The sequence below is a fragment of the Herpailurus yagouaroundi genome, unplaced genomic scaffold, assembly GCF_014898765.1.
Source record: "Herpailurus yagouaroundi ecotype Mexico unplaced genomic scaffold, PumYag 142, whole genome shotgun sequence".
Lineage (NCBI taxonomy): Eukaryota > Metazoa > Chordata > Mammalia > Carnivora > Felidae > Herpailurus > Herpailurus yagouaroundi.
In genome coordinates this window covers 60,618,324-60,636,240 of record NW_024412397.1, presented here as the reverse complement: position 1 = coordinate 60,636,240, position 17,917 = coordinate 60,618,324, and positions in this window count along the sequence as shown.

The following is a 17,917-nucleotide window of genomic DNA, read 5'->3' as shown; positions in this document are numbered from 1 at the left end:
AATAAATGAATGTTTTTGAAACAAGAATATACACAGACGAGACAATAACGCTGACTAGTATCAAACATTAGAAACTGGAATTTAATTCAGTGTCTCCTGTGAGAAAACCATTCCCACTTCCCATCCCACCTCCCCTTTTTTTTAACATTCCGAGTTTAAAAATCAGATGGGAGGGGCGCCTGGGTGGCGCAGTCGGTTAGGCGTCCGACTTCAGCCAGGTCACGATCTCGCGGTCCGTGAGTTCGAGCCCCGCGTCGGACTCTGGGCTGATGGCTCAGAGCCTGGAGCCTGTTTCCGATTCTGTGTCTCCCTCTCTCTCTGCCCCTCGCCCATTCATGCTCTGTCTCTCTCTGTCCCAAAAATAAATAAACGTTGAAAAAAAAATTAAAAAAAAAAATCAGATGGGAAAATGAACGCAAAGGTGTGCTGTGTGATTTGGGTAGGCAAACAAACAAACAAGCAAATGGGAACCCTTAAAAATGCACGGCTGCAAATGGATGCTGCTTTAATCAGGCTACATTTTAGCCACCGTTTTAGATGGCTGTCAAAATGGATGGAAGAGCAATCCAGAGAATCACCCCTCACAACCAAGTTGCCCAGCGATGAAGCGATGGTGAAATCTCAGTGGCCCACGGCTCCCCCCATTCCCATCCCATTCCCATCCTCCAGAGCTGGGCTCTAGGGAGCAAGGAAGGGTTCACTGGTGACCTACGAGATCTGTCTTGAGACGGCCCTACATTATCTTCTCAGCAACGAATCACCAACAGCATCATACTGAGAGCTTGGGAGGACGAGAGCTACAGGACGAAGAATCTTGGAGGACGAACCAGGTGTGCAGCCCAACTACCGCCACCTTCAGTCTGCCTTCCAGCCCCCTCTAATTCCTCCTAACCCACACAGGACAAGAGTATTTGCATTTATTGCCCTGGTTGCCCTCGGAACTCTAATGCGATCTCTTGCTCTCCCTCCCTGTCTGCTTTTCATTGAGTCCCCTTTTATCCTCCCTCTTCCTGTCTCGAAAGTATCTCTGGGTCTTTATCTTTTCTTGAGTATTTCTTCCTCCGTATGGGTTCTTCTCTGTCTCTCCCTGCTTCTGTCTCCCTCACCCTCTCTCTCTCAGCTGCACTGTGTTTGAGAAAACAAGGCCCACGGCCACCCCTGCATCCAGGCAGAACTGCCTCCATGAGAACTGGCTGCTTCTTCTCCATGTCTCAGTTGGGGAGAAGGGATGCTTCTCATTTCCTCTTGATGTTCCTTCATTTGAAGGCACCTCTGTTAGTGTAACTTCCACGCCTGCTCCTCCCCGTGGGAAAAGAATGGCCTAAGAGGGTGGGTGGGTGTAGCAGCCTCACGTCTTCTCCCGCTCAGAGGCTGGCTCTGTCACTTCTCCCCGCAGTGTTGCCTGAGTCAGGCCACCATACCTCCTGGAGGGGGGTACAGAACGCAGGCACACTAAGGCAGGCCTCAGAATCAGCCTTGTCAAAAACAAAGATGACCTTTCCGCAGGCCATCAGAAGACTCCCATGCCTCATTTCTCAACTGGGTGGGATTAAGGCTGACATTCATTAGACTCCCACAAAGGCCCTCCCTAAGTCCTGATACCCAGAAGTCTTGACTCTGTGCCCCGGAGTGCCCCTGAATGTGTCTCCACTGCGGTCTGCACTCTGTCTTCACTTCTCAAGACTCCCCCTCTTTATCTTCTGCAGTAGTCATTACTTTTCTTCGCTGATACTTGATTCCCCTCTGCCTCTGGCACACAGGAAGACATATGTCTTCACATGTTGAAATTAGGCCTTGGTCTTATGTTTTCTGACAAAACGTGACATACAGGATGATTGCTTTCTAATGTTGCCCACACCACAGGGGAATTTTACAGACGATAAATGAGCCTTTACAGTTCGAAGGCCCTGATCAAGGAGATCTTTGTTACTACAGCGTAACCTCATCCGTCCTGACTGATACATATTCCTCGTTTTGTCTCGCTCAGTCCTAAGTCTCTCTGTCTCAACTCTGGTTTCATCATTTTACCAACACATCTCCATCTACTATCCTGTTCTTTCTCTGCCCCTCCAAATCACCTGGGTTCCTTTTTTTTTTTTTTCCTTTATGATATATGTTTATAGCTAACACAAACAGATTGGCTTTTATTTTCAGCAAAGATGGAAGAACATAATTTAAAGAGAGAATATTCAACGGACATAAGAAAAATACTTTTTAAGCCCACGGGCCTGAAATGCTTTAAACCTAAAATAAAAGACAGAGAAAGAATGTGTATTTGCTCATCTCAGAAATCAGAAGAGAAGGGGGGGCGCCTGGGTGGCTCAGTGGGTTAAGCAGCCGACTTCGGCTCAGGTCATGATCTCGCGGTCCGTGAGTTCGAGCCCCACGTCGGGCTCTGTGCTGACGGCTCAGAGCCTGGAGCCTGTTTCAGATTCTGTGTCTCCCTCTCTCTCTCTGACCCTCCCCCGTTCATGCTCTGTCTCTCTCTCTGTCTCAAAAGTAAATAAACGTGAAAAAAAATTAAAAAAAAAAAAAGAAATCAGAAGAGAAGGGATGTTTCTATAGCCTTAATAAGTCTGAACTACAAGCCCATGTAAGAATAGACACACCTCTTGGACAAATTAGAAAGAAACTGGCAAACTCCCTGTGGCCTTGAAACCTTGAATTCCTCGATATATGAGGGAGAAAAAAAAAAAAACAGAGAGCAGAGTGGCATCTCAGCATTTATTCTGCAAGTCAGTCCTTCCTGACCGTACAGCTTAAAGGCAAGCAACAAATTTCAGAAGGGGGAAAAAAGCACTCACCCTCCCTCTTAATGCAATCCCACCTTAAATTCCCAGTAGGACACAAGCCACATGTTGGTGTCATGGATAAATTCTGAAAAGCATCTGATGGTAAGTGTTTATACTTGGCGTGGCTACACCTTTTTACTCGCAGGAGAGGAAACCCCCCAACTATTACCTGCATTCGACCTCCCCACACTGAATGAGAGCCTTCCTGGCTGCTCTCTCCAGGATGCACGGACCCGATTTCATTTCATTTCTGGGGCAACGGTAGCAGCACCTGAACCCAAAGCCTTATTATGTGTTTCTCCGTGGTTAGAGGCCAGGGCGACACCCCCTCCGACACCCTCCATGGCACTAAATAAAAGAATTAAACCTTTTCCGGGCCAAGCCCCACATTGTCTATCTGGGAGAGTTCAAGGCAGGTTGGTAAATGGGATGAACTGCTCTAGGCTTGCTCCCAGATGTCTTGAAATTCTTATCAGGGGTAACACGGTGGTCTCTGAGTGACAGAATGGTTACCCCTGCCTGGGTAGCAATTATGGGCCAGCCTCAGGCAGAAGTGAAGTAGCTAGAACACATTGTGCCCCAACTTCTTTTTAACACATGCTGCCTATAAATGATTCAATATTTCATACACTTCTTTAAGGTTTATTAAATATCAAAACAAAAACCCAGAGGAGCTGTTAGACACTCTCTGACTCGCCCTCCTTGAGAAGCGCTGTGCTCGAATTTCTAGCCCTTTTCTTATTAACGGTTTTCACTTCATCTATCTGTTTTCAACATCCACCCATCTACACTCTATCCGTTTATTCAATCAGCAAATACTTATTAAACACTTACTGTCCACTAATCTGGGTTCTGGGCGTAGACAGATGAAGTAGAATAAATCATGATCCTTGCTTGCGGGGAAGATAAACAGAGACAATTTTATTAGCCTGTAGCCAATTCTCTGGTAAGGTGCGTGCTGGGTAAGAGCCAAGACCTGCACTTGTCCCAAAGGTGGTGGGAGGCAGTGTTGAGGAAGACTTCCCCAAAAGAATGAAAGCTTTGTCCCTCTCTCTGTGCCCTATTCAAACCTATTCACCAACACTTTCATTCAGACGAAGATAAAAATCACCAACTCTCACATTATCAAATCTTAATTATCAAATCAAATTATCTTGACTGTTTAGTCCAATGTTACCCAAATGTACAATGCAGAAAATTGAGGTTGGTAAAGATCAGCCGCTGGTCCACCGTCACGTAGGTGCTTAGGAGCAGGACAGGCACAAGAGAGAGGTTATACTAAATAACCAACAACTTTGATCGGTCTCCCTTCCAGCTAGTGGGAACAGCTTGCGGGTAGCCTTTGGCACTTGTGCTGCAGGCTGCTGCAAACTCCTTCAGGGGCTTTTCAGGCATCAGCCTGCTGATGAAAGCAAAGGGGGGAGGAGCAGAAAAAGATGGGGTTTTGTGGTCAATGAAGTTACCCAAGCAGCCCCCTTATATACGCATGTAAGGTACTCACACTTTGCTGCTTATTAGACTCACCTGAGACCCTTCAAAACAATATAGATTCCCACCGCCACCTCAGATCTATTAAACCACAATTCCCAGAGGTGGCCAGAAAGCTATTTTTAAGAAAGTCCCCCAGGTGATGGGAGGCAGTTCTGCGGTCAGCACCTGTTTGCAAATCCAGACGTTGAAACTGCTCCCAGGACCTCTGGCACTTGGTGGGGTGAGGGCCCTGCATATTTTTATAGATGTTTTTAAAAATGATGAAACTGAGGTCCAACCCTCTCCCGTCCCCCAATTATGAATTCCACTGTGGCTGTGAAAAAATTATCCTGAGATAAGATAAAGAACCGAAGGAAATGTATGGTTCTTTCTGGTCCAAGAGCTCTGCACTGGGAAATACCAAAACACTGAGGCCAAAATAAAAGCCCAGAGGATAGGGAGGAGAGACCTGGCTCACTTTGGGGCTACAGTATAATTATTTTGAAATTCGTTCATGTTGTTGCATGAATACAATAATTCATTCTCTTCTGTTGCTGATCAATACTCCATCATATAACCAGATAACAATATGCGAACCCATTCAGCTGTGAGTGGCATTGGGGGTATAAAGCAATCAGATTCTCCCAAAAGACCCCACCATACCAATAACAGAAAACACACTTTATTACTGAGTCAGATTTAATAAGTTTCTATGCATGTAGCCAAAAACCGACTGCAAAGTTTGGGGGGAAATCTGACACATTATAGGCAGCAAAAGAAAATGAAAAACAAAAATGTCTCTTATCTTCCAAAGACTAAACCACTGCTCGTTACCACATTTCCTGTGAGAGAGTCTTGAGCTAATTCCTGAGGGCCGTCTGCTTGGCCAGGCCAGAGAAATACCTTTACGTTGCAACGCTGGAGACGGGGCTCACTCTCTAGAAACATGTACCTCTATTCCAAACAGAGCAAGGACTCAGATTTGCTACGTCTCTAAGAAAATACTCTAAGAAGAACAGAAAGGGAACATGGTCTCTTTGCCCTTAATCAAAAGGAGAAAATCATTTTCATTTATCCTTACAATGAACATTTGGGTTGTATCCTGTTTGGGTTATTTCAAATACAGTCGCCATGAACATTCACTTATGGGATTTATGTCTCTGTTTCTCTTGGGTAAAGACTTACTACAAATGGAAAGGCTGGGCGGGGCTATACTGTGGGCTTAGGTTTAACTTGAAAGAAACTGCCAATAGGTTTGCCAAAGAGGCTGCACCATTTTACATGGCCTCCAGCAGCCTACGGAAGTTCCAGTTGCTCCATGGCCTTACCAACACTTGGCAGCTTCTGTTTTGTTTTTTTTTAATTTTTTTTTTTGACGTTTCATTTATTTTTGAGACAGAGAGAGACAGAGCATGAACGGGGGAGGGTCAGAGAGACAGGAAGACAGGAAGACACAGAATCGGAAACAGGCTCCAGGCTCCGAGCCATCAGCACAGAGCCCGAAGCGGGGCTCGAACTCACGAACCGCGAGATCATGACCTGGGCCGAAGTCGGACGCTTAACCGACTGAGCCACCCAGGGTGCCCCGGCAGCTTCTGTATTTTTAACCGTCACCAAGCCAAAGAGAGCAAGTGGATATTCTGTTATACATTTCGTTTTTCTTTCCCTGATACAAATCATGTTGAACACAGCTTCCTGTGCTCACTAGACATTTGTGTGTCTTCTTTTGGAAGCGTCTCACTCTTTTGCCCACTTTTTCCTTGGGTTGTTTATAATTGAGCTGTACGAGTTCTCAACGTATTCTCTATACAAATCCTTTGTCGATATTTCCTCCTGGCCTGAGGCCTGCTCTTTCACATTCTTATGGTATCTCTGGGGGGGGAAAAAATAATTTTCATGAAATTCAATTAACAAAAGGTACAACTGATCTCAGACTTCTGGCCTCCAGAAGTGTGTGGCAGATCTCTGTTGGTTTAGGCAACCAGGGTTGTGGTGATTTTTAGAGCAGCCTCAGGAAACTGATCCACCTGTTAGGCTGGTTTCAGTCTGCCCTTGGCAGGGGTGGCTCGGGGGTTAGGCTGAAATGTGTATGGATTTATACACAGAATTAGCACAGCCTCTGACTTGGTTTCCCCCTCTGGAATTATCTTACCCTTTTTTCATCGCCAGAGCCCCCTTTTCCTAGCTCCTCTGGCAACAAAGATAGAGTTTCTATTAAAGTATTCAGCTTTGGGGCGCCTGGGTGGTGCAGTCGGTTAAGCGTCCGACTTCAGCCAGGTCACGATCTCGCGGTCGGTGAGTTCGAGCCCCGCGTCAGGTTCTGGGCTGATGGCTCGGAGCCTGGAGCCTGTTTCCGATTCTGTGTCTCCCTCTGTCTCTGCCCCTCCCCCGTTCATGCTCTGTCTCTCTCTGTCTCAAATATAAATAAAAACGTTGAAAAAAAAATAAAAAAAAAAAGTATTCAGCTTTATATTAAAGTATCCATGACTGGGACCTGCTCTCATGTGGCATTATTTCTCCAAGTTTGCCTCTTCTCCACTGCTGCCTGCTCCTGTTTACTTTTCAAACCACTAGATAGTTGTTTTTGCGGGTTGCCTAGAGCTTTTTGCTGTCATTGGTGAGTGCGAAGGGTCGTCGGCACATCTATCCCATCACAGTCAGCCAAGACCCAACGTCTTGCTGTGGGACACGTGAGACGGTCCACCCAGAACAAATCTTTGCTTTGGTTGTTCAGTTCCGTGGTCGATCTTGAAATCCTTAGCCTGGGAGATGCGGAAAGCGAGTGCAGAAAACGTCAGCCCCAACGAATATATTTCACGGGTAATTGTAAGCCCTTTGCTGTTTGTATCAATACCCGGCATACAAAATCAGTTCTGCTCACAATTAGCTAATTAAGAAAATAGACCATCCTGGGGTAAGGAGGAACAAGTAACCTTTCATGATGACTCACCCCAGGCAGGGTGCTTGGTGCTCAGGACAGGAACGAAGTTCAGGCATGAATTTCTATGATGTTTGGGGGGAAAGTCCGTAGTGAGGCAACACTGGATCGGAACCGTAAAGATGTTCAGGTTCCAACAAATGGGGGGTCGGCCGGGTCCCTCCAGGTCGGAAACACTAGGTAAGCAGGTCTCGGAGGTTGGAGGTGCCAGGCGTGGTTCCAGAAAGATGGCAGTCAGGGTGAGGCAAGAAGGCCACCCCGACCCACAAAACTGCCTGGCCACAGAGAAGCCGTGGCAGAAGTTCGACAGCAACCACCTTCGACCTGATGGGGCCAGAGTCACAGCAAGGTGCCACGGTGAGTCAGGGAAGGGATGTAGTTCTTCTGACAGTGCCTGCTTTGCTTTTCCTTTCATGGGGGGATCGGAGACGGCAGGGAGTGAGCCTGGCTCTGTTACGACAGCGGAGACGGTAGGTGTGCACAGCAGAACTGTGGACCCATTGCTGTCTTCTCTTTTCTCCCGTTTCCCAAGTCTTCCGGCCAGATAAGCTGGGGGAGGGGTTGTGGCACATGCAATCCATCCCCCGGGGACCAAGTCTCTCTGTGACAAAGAGAAAACGGCACGTGAGGCGTCCAAGTGCCAGCTGATGTTTCCAAATAACAGTAAAAAGTGTTTTCTGGCCACCACCCAGCATCCGGACAAGCCTCGAGTCTGGGCCGGTGAATGTATCGTGCCCAGAGGGAAAGCGCCCAGCTGTGGCCTCCTCGGGCCTTATTCTCAGGCGACCGTCTCAGCAAAGGGACCGGGTGGCCAGCACGTCCTCAAACGTAGTAACAGCTCACGACGTGGTGCCACATGTTCTGACCAAAAAAAAAAAAAAAAAAAAAAGAAAAAAAGAAAATTATCTCAGTGTTCTACAACTTTAATCGTTTGGTTCCTCCCAGCCACCCAAAAGAAAGAAAGTTATCGTTTTGAGTACAACCCTAACTTTGATGGTTGCCTACAGGAACACGCAGTTGGAGCCCGTGGGGACCGTGGGTGTGGAACCATTGCAATCTGATGTGCAAGAAAATTAAAGAGTCAAGGTTATGAACCATTGTTCCTAGCAGGTTGTTGATATATATACTACTTGTAACCCACTTCAGTAAACAACAGTGAAAGAAGGGAGCCTCCAGGGATACAGATGTACACTTAAAATTGAAATTGGGCAGGGTGCCTGGGTGGCTCGGTCAGTTGAGCGCCTGACTTCGGCTCAGGTCATGATCTCACAGGTCTGTGGGATCGAGCCCCGCATCGGGCTCTGTGCTGACGGCTCAGAGCCTGGAGCCTGCTTCGGATTCTGTCTCCCTCTCTCTCGGCCCCTCCTGTGCTTGCGCTCTGTCTCTCAAAAACAAAAACAAAAAGATAGAAGTTAGGCACTTTGGAAAGACCAATTTTGATGTTTTCTGTAGAAGTCGACTTCTACAGTAGAAGTTGGACGGCAAATGCCCAGGATTATCATCATTGGCATGGCTGGTTCGTGTAAAGTTTCATCCTAATAAGGAAGGTTAGTGCTGTCATTCCGGACTCCTGGAAGGGGCTGACTATTTGTGTCCCCCACCTCCCCAAAATTCATATACCAAAACCTTATTCCTCAATGGCATAGATTTGGAAAGTGACTCAAGGTTAGAGGGTAGAGCACTCGTGATAGGATTAGTGCCCTTGGAAGGGACACAGGACAGTGAGCTTCCTGTGTCTGCTCTCCACCCCGTAAGGACACAATGAGAAGTCAGCATCTGCAACCTGGAAGGGAGTCCTCACCAGAATCCAATCACGCTGGCACCCTGATGTCAGACTTCCGGTCTCTGGAACGGTGAGAATAAATGTCTGCTGTTTATAAGTTGCCCAGTGCATGGAAGTCTCTTACAGTAGCCTGAGCTAACTAAGAAACTTCCTTGAGGCATCTTTCACCTATAGGGTCCTTGGAGACCCAAGACATCTTCCACAGTAACAGCCTCTGCAAGTGCTTCTTCCTTTTCTTTTCTGCCCACAAATAACCCCACCCCCAGGTCTGTCTCTGCCTTAGGGTCCAGTGACACCTGCAGCAGCCGGGATTCCATCTGACCTTTTCCACTGCCACACATTCCTACCTGCTCCCCTCCTGGCCTGACCTCTCTTCTGCCACACACATGCCTGGTCCTTGAGGGAAAGGTGGCATCCCATCATCCACCTGCCCCATCAAGGCCTGACCGCTAGTACCTGGCCTCCGTTCCTCCCCTGCCACCAACTTTCTCAAGTTCTGGCTCTGTGTGGAAGATGCACAAGAGGATGAGATCATGGCCCCGTCCTTAAAGACCTCATGGTCAGATGAGGAGAAGCCACCATGGTACCCGTGAACTCAACAACTTCTGTGAATCAGGTATGGAAGAACAAATCCATTCGTGCTGGCCAGCAAAGTGGTGGGAGCCAGGAGGCATGGGAAGGTGAACTTTGTTTGCGCTGCATTCTGTACAATGAGTAGTATCTTACCAGGTGAGAAGGGCCCCCAGTAGAGGAAGCAGGCATGGGGGAAGCTCAGAGAAAGTCTACGTTCTGGAAGTGGCTAACAACCAGGTCCAAGAGATGATGCACATAAGGGCTGAGTAACGGAGGATGGCTAGAACGGCCGGCTGAGCCTAGCTCCTGCCATAGCGAGGTGCTTGATCCTCATCCTGTGGGCAGTGGGGAGTTGTAGAGGCTTTGTAAACAGGGAGGTGACAGACATCACTAGTGACAGTGTGGACTGAAGAAGGGAGGGATTAGGAAGAGGGAGAGGCAGCTCGAGCCTCCTTCCTCTTTCCTTCCTCATTCCTAAACTACATGCAGACAAACAGCTCTCTCTAATCTCCCCCTCCCTGTCCCTGAAGCTACGCCCCTATACTTGGACGACAGCCCCTTCCAGAGTCACTGTCCCCATATACTTCAGTTAACTCCTTAAAACACGACCACATTCATCCGCCATTTGGAACCTTCTGGACCTTCTGGAACCCAGGTCCACATCACCTTACCCCTGTTGTCTCCATCTATAAATCCAAGGGGTAACTGGAATGGCCATCTTAACACAGAGGGTCAGGGGCCTGTGGCACATCCAGTGTCCAGGAAACAGAGATGAAGTGACAAGAAGCCAGGGAGCCCAGGTCAGAGTAGGTGGCCTGCATGGCAAAGCCGAGAAGTTCCTTCGACCTGGCAAATTGTTCTTAGGCCAAGCGCTCTGACCCAGGTTCTTCCTGAGTTGTGTTATTCGGTCATCACAACCTGAAGGTGGAGGCTCTATTGACCCCATGTTACAGACCAGGCAGCAGAAACACAGAGTCCCGTACTCTCAGATCAGATCCCTGTCCGTGAAGGGGCTGGGACCCAGCTGTCCCAAAGCCAGGGTCTTCATCCTGACAGGCATCCACTTCTCCAGCATCAAACAAGCACCAGTCTCCTTTTTGCAGGTTCACGCCAACCCGGAGCAACTCTGGCCTAGGATTGCACAGCCACACTCTCGCACCTGGACCCAGCTTCAGAGTCACGGGGTAACAGAATTTTGCAGCAACAAGGAATCCAGCTGTCTCATTTATTGGAAAGTTCAGCGACTTGCCAGGGTCACATCCTAGTAAGAGTCAGGACAACAAGATCTGAGGACCTTACTTCATTCCAAGCTCAAGTCTTTCTGGGGGTCATCTCCCCTGGGCCGTGACACTGCATTTCTTTTCCTTCCTTTTCTAAAGTGTTCTCCTGAGTTTCTTCTGGTGTTCGGAAAATAAACACCAGGCTAAGTCAACACCACCTCTATCTCCTGAAAAATGATGTTTTGCTGGTCTATTTCTGAGACCTCATGTGATTTCCACTGACCATCTTGTAACTCTCAAGTTTACACCTGAAACTTTCAATAGTCCCAAGACTTTTCACAGCAATTTAGAACATACCTTCTACATGAGTACTTTTTTAAAATGTCTACTTATTTTTGAGAGAGACAGCAAGACAGAGTGCAAGCAGGGGAGGGACAGAGAGAGCGGGAGACAAAGAATCTGAAACAGGCTCCAGGCTCTGAGCTGTCAGCACAGAGTCCGACGCGGGGCTTGAACTCACAAACTGTGAGGTCATGACCTGAGCCAAAGTCGGATGCTTAACCGGCTGAGTCACCCAGGCGCCCCTACAAGAGTATTTTTAATTGAGTTGGACTTTAGCTGTAACATTTGTTTGATGAAAATGATTACAACAGGTGCTCTGTGTCAAAAAATGAAACCTCTCAGATATTATAAATGCAAAATTACAGGAAAATGTCTTAGAGCTTAAAAAATGCCTAATGACATCTATGAAGGAAAATCATAAAGCAGGAAAATGATACTAAACTAATATGAAAAACCATTTTGATTTTTGTGAAGAGCCATCAAAAATTGTTTCATGGTATCTCAGATTTTGAAAGATTCCACTTCAGTAAAAGGGAATTGATTCTATTGAATATATAGCTCCTAATTGAATTAACAGGTGCTGATAACCACTAATCTATTTACCTTGGAAAGAAAATCAGAAGGACATCCATAGCCTTTATATACATGTAAGAGTACACAGAATTTTCTAGACCCAACCTTATCTCAAGCTTTCTGAGATTATTTTAATTATTATTTTAAGTTTTTCTACAGCTACTTTTTTAAAGTTTATTTATCTATTTTTGAGAGAGAGAAAGAGAGAAAATGAGCAGAGGAAAGGCAGAGAAAGAGGGGGACAGAGGATCCAAAGCGGGCTCTGCTCTAACAGCAGACAGCCCGAGGCGGGGCTTGAACTCACAAACCGTGAGATCATGACCTGAGCGGAAGTCAGAAGCTTAACCACCTGAGCCACCCAGGTGTCCCCACAGCTACTTTTTTGAGAAGGAGGAGAGATGACATTTTTTTGATTAATCAAGACAGTTTTTGTCTCCATCCTTGAGACGGTGTCATTTTTCTGTTACTTCCCATGTGTTGAGGGCCAACTCCAGTTGAAGGAACTCCACAGAACAACCACACTGTTTTTTCTCCAACATCCTTGTATTACAATGATTATTCACCTGATGGGTGATAGGTGGGGTTGGCTGCTATATTTGAGAACTGGAAGCGTAGTTTTACTTTAGAGCAAACATACACCCCAAATAACTCAGTTCAGGACCTTTCTTGGCTCTATCGGTCATCACATAATCTTCCGTGATTTCTGAAGGATATAGAAACTGATGAAGCTCAACTAGTCATTGTAAAGAACAACCACAAAACACAAAATATATCCGTTATTGTCGAATTCCTGGAGTATATGTCAAAATAGTCCATAGAAACCTTTGATAAAGAATTACCCATTGCAGGGGCGCCTGGGTGGCGCAGTCGGTTAAGCGTCCGACTTCAGCCAGGTCAGGATCTCGCGGTCCGTGAGTTCGAGCTCCGCGTCAGGCTCTGGGCTGATGGCTCAGAGCCTGGAGCCTGTTTCCGATTCTGTGTCTCCCTCTCTCTCTGCCCCTCCCCCGTTCATGCTCTGTCTCTCTCTGTCCCAAAAATAAATAAAAACGTTGAAAAAAAATTTTTAAAAAAAATAAAAAAAAAAAAAGAATTACCCATTGCAATAAGATTTTACCTCGATGAATACTCCACCGTACTCTAAAAAAAAAAAAGAAAATCACTGGTCAGTTAAAATCTTCAAAACCTTTCACTGAAACATAAAAATAGAAATCTCAGTTCTGAAGAGTTGGATCTGAAAGAATTACTGTAATTGAACTGCATTTTGCTGCTGTAAGTATGGAATAATTGTTTCCAGGCTAGTACGTTTTGTTTAATCAGGATCTTTGTAAATAATTTGACTATATCTGGTGGCTACTAAATTTTGGTTTGGAGAATTTTTGTAAGTCCTAAGAGTAAAAAAGTTTAAAAGTAATCTGAAAATCATGGTTTTCTATTTTCCAAAAGAAGAAATACACACATTTAAAATATGTATGTATATGGTATATACATACATGTAGAGGATATATAAATTAATGTTTCCTCTGATCTTTAGGAAATGCTCTTATCAGCGATGGCAAAACGTGTTCTCAATTCTGAATTAAATGTATATATTTCTTAGAAAACTTTCAGAGAGTTTGAAGTGAGTCTGCTTTCATCACGAAGTCACGACTCATTCATTCATTCAACTCTTCGTGAATAATAAGCACCTTGGTTTTCTTAATTAAGTCTCAGTTTAACAAGGACCATCAAGGCAGTTTTAATACAGACACCCGGAGAAAGAAGACACCAGCTGACCTTGTAAATGGAAATCCTGGGGTACTACTTCCTCCCTGGTTCACCTGAAGAGGGTTGTTTTAATCTCTCAGCTGCTGCACCTTAGGGACAGAGGTGGAAGGACAGACTTCAGGAAACCCAGTAACACGGTCCAGAAAAAATGATCATGAGAGAGGAGCAAGGAGAAGCTGTTGGGACAAGACAGAACCGAATGTAGAAAGGGATTCAGTATGAGAGAAGGACACATTGAATCAAGCCAGCGTGCAGAGTGGTCCGGATGCCATGTCTGGGAGTTGGGTCTCCCCAAAAACAAGTGGGCTCGCCTTTGGGTCAGTGACACTGAGAACCACACGTGTCTGTGCTGGCGGCAATACGTGGAGGGCAGCTTGAGGGAGGACTGGAGGCAGGACAGTAAAACAAATATGGTAAAGTGGCACGTGGGTGGCTCAGTCAGTTAAGCAGCTGACTCTTGGTTTGGGCTCAGGTCATGATCTCCTAGTTTGTGAGTTCAAGCCCCCTGCTGGGCTCTGTGCTGACAATGCAGAGCCTGCTTAGGATTTTCTTTCTCTCTCTCTGCCCCTCCCCTGCTCTTGCTCTGTCTCTCAAAATAAATAAATAAACTTAAAAAATAGGTATGGTAGGAAGAGCCTCTCCATGGTGCCTCTTCCCAGCTGTAAAATTGACTTCAGTATTTTGAGTGTTCTCTTTTCTTTCTTCTTTCTTCTTTCTTTCTTTCTTTCTTTCTTTCCTTCTTTTCTTTCTTTCTCTTTTTTAACGTGGTGGGATGGGAATAAGAGTTTGAAGCTGAGATCCTGGCCCAAAATGAAAACTGTATCTTCACTGGTAAGTCCGGGAAGAGTGGCCCCAGAAGAGATCCCAACTCCTTCCTCTCCTTACATCCATGGGTTGTGTCTACAGGTCTGGAAAGTGCCAGACTCCAGTTTAGTTCTGTGATGAAAAAAGCACAGAGCATAAAAATGACGATATCTGGACTTCAGAATAAACCTTGGATCTAGAAGATATTTGGAAACATTTTGTGGGTTCCATGCAGAGTTGTCGTGACTCCATCAGATAAGCTGGAGAAGCTGGACATCTGTGCAGAAGAATCTGAAGTACAGTGTGGTCTGGGCTCTCCTACCACCCTTTCTCTCATCCCCGTTTTCTTCCATGTGCCTTAATTAGTCAAACTGAAAGACTATGTGTGTTGTTTCTTGGCTAAACCAAGTGAAATGATTGCCGTCATGATTATAATTCCCAAAGGATTTCTCAGACTGAACATTCTTAAACCAATACGTATGAAAGGAAATCCAGTTGGTTGGTTGGTTTTTAAATTTTCCATGTGCCCTTACTGAATGCTACATACTCTATTACAGTTTTCTGCTTATTTCCAAAGAACGCCTAAAGCTCTGAGTAGAATGAGACAAAAGAATAAGAGCAGGGTTGCCTGGGTGTCTCAGTCGGTTGAGTGTCTGACTGGTGATTTTGGCTCTGGTCATGATGTCACAGTTCATGGGATCGAGCTCCACTTTGGACTCTGTGCTGACAGCACAGAGCCTGCTTTGGATTCTCTCTCTCTCTCCCCTCTCTCTGCCCCTCCCTCATTCTCTCTTTCAAAATAAAATAAACTTAAAAAAAGCTGGGGGGGGGGGGGCAGAAAAGCAACCAAATGGCTTCTTGGGCTGACAACAATGGTGGTTTCTTCTTCATCCTGCTCCCAGACTGAGAATCAGTCAGTTGGGTTGAATTCTTCTTAATGGGCCAGTCAGTGGTTTGCGACAGTTTGAGATAGACAATAGGAAGGCTCCCGGCAATCCTAATTCACTGGGTGAGTTCACCAGTCCCGCCATTTTCTTTACCACTTTTGGAATCCGTCCTACTGTCCTGTCACAAGGGTGACATCTCCCCAGCAAAGACACAGAAATGGAAGCTAACAGCATCAAATATCCTGACTCACGACACCTCTAGATGTCTGCATTGCCCTTCTTTTAGCAAAGAGATGTGGGTGAGGGAAGGGTGAGAAAACTCCTTGTCCAGAAGACTCTTGTTTTCTAGTATGGCTCCACACAGGCATCCATTCATATACACAGCAAATGTGCGAGAAACACCTACTGAGCAGCTCACACCTGGGTGCTGGTAAGGTGCATGTGAACGAAGCCCAAGCCCATGCTTTGGGCGGTAGCCATGTAGACACATACAAAGGAATCTAGCCATCGTGGAGGCATGAAATAAGTGTGGGGGTTGCCTAGGGGAGGCAGAGACTAATTCTGTCAGGAGAGTATTGAACCATAACAAATCAGGCAATGTGTTTTTTTTGTTGGTTTTTTTTTTTTTTTAATCCTCTAAATTTAAGACTGTATGAGCAACCAACCAGCTGGAAAACTCAGGCTAAGCCTTCTGGTACCCACCCAGGCAGAATTAATCCAAGGGTCTTCTCTCTTAGCACTTTGTTCTTCTCATTAAGTGCAGCCCTATCACATTGTGTAATAATAGGAAGCTGGTTATCTGCCCGTCTACCCCCATTCCTGCCTCACAAGACCAAACTCCTGCTTGGTCTTTAATGCCTACTGGTATGAAATGAATGAGCAAATAAACAAAGCTGCTGCTACCTGCTTCTTTGGGGTTTCTTGAAACTGTATTCATATATTTAAATCAGCCCCTTTCTTCCAGAAGCTCAGAGACTAAGGGTGAGTCCTGCATTTCTTCCTTATTTCCTAATTGTAATTTATTACAATAGAGCCAGGCATCATGAGATCATCTCAAAAATTTTGGCAATTTCATGGTCAGATGGAATGCGCAAGGGTACTACTCTGTTACCCACTGGAATACAAACAGAAAGTGCATATCACATAGAAGCTTGAAATAAACACTTATTCAACCTATACGAATATAGGTTTCTTTCAAAGCGTTTACAGTATGCAAGACGAGCTAAATGGAGTCCTTTGTGGAATTAGTGTTTTTGAGTCTTTTCCAAACATTTCTATGTTCCCTTCTCTTTTCATCAAGGCATTAGTTTCCCACCTTTGGTACAAGATTAGAAAGCCCTGGTGGTCCTGCTTCTTTCTGTATGTACAGAACAAACAGTGACTCATTGTGTGGCTAACGTGTCCAGACAAAATTTGAAGAGAGATCGGGGGGGGGGGGGGGGGTGTGCGTGTGTGCGTGTGTGCATGCGCGTGCATGTGTGTGCATGCACGTGTGTGCACAAGTGCACACCCAATTTGTATATATTTGTGGGCCAATTCAGACAATTAACAGTCTTTCTCCTGCTACAGAAAACGAGTATTATTTCTATCTTTAAACATTTATTTCCCAGAAAGGCTAAAGAGAAAGCAAATAAACTCTTTACTACAGACACCATTGGTAGGGTGCCTTCGGGGGATGCAAATTATCTTCCTTTACTCCATCCTCTGGAGAATAAAATTGATAACAATTGATATTATTGTAACAGAGGAATTACCCTTCTGAGTTCTCCTACTATTTGAGCTTCATAAAATAATGTATAGTTTGGGGCTTTGTTATTTTTGTTGTTTGTCTTTGTGTCTTAATAATATTATTTTGCTAATATTTTGACATATTTGTCGTCATAGACACCAGTTTGTTTTTGCTCATTGGTTTATATGATCTATTTAAACAATGCTGATAATGGCAAGGAAAATGTTTTTTTTGTTTTTTGTTTTTTGTTTTTTCAACGTTTATTTATTTTTGGGGGGACAGAGAGAGACAGAGCATGAATGGGGGAGGGGCAGAGAGAGAGGGAGACACAGAATCGGAAACAGGCTCCAGGCTCTGAGCCATCAGCCCAGAGCCTGACGCGGGGCTCGAACTCACGGACCGCGAGATCGTGACCTGGCTGAAGTCGGACGCTTAACCGACTGCGCCATCCAGGCGCCCCAAGGAAAATGTTGATGGGAGGAACCAGGCAAGGTCCCCAGGGCCTCTTACATGGCATTATACACATATATGACAAGCCTATGACACAGGCTTTATTATTCTCCGCTTTATTATTCTCTGGGGGGAGTTGAAGTTCAGAGAAGTTACGTGACTTGCTCAAAGTGACCTAGAAAGCAGGGTTCCATCGTGGGCTGCCACTTCTCCCCCTCCATCTGGTGTGCCCAAGAAAACTCATCCCCATTGCATGCTTTTGACTTCTACATAAATACACTGATGGTGGGATACCTGGGTGGCTCAATCGGTTGAGCGTCTGACTTCAGCTCCGGTCATAATCTCACTCATGACTTCAGCCCCACATCGGGCATGCTAGTGTCAGCACGGAGCCCACTTCGGACCCTCTGTCTCCCACTCTCTCTGCCACTCCCCCGCTCATGCACTCTCTCTCTCTCTCTCTCTCTCTCTGTCTCCTTCAAAAAAATACATAAACATTTAAAAAATTACACTGATGATTTCAGCCTGGATAGCTCTGCAGACTTCAGACCTATATATCCAACTGCCAACTAGAGATTTCTACCTGCACACT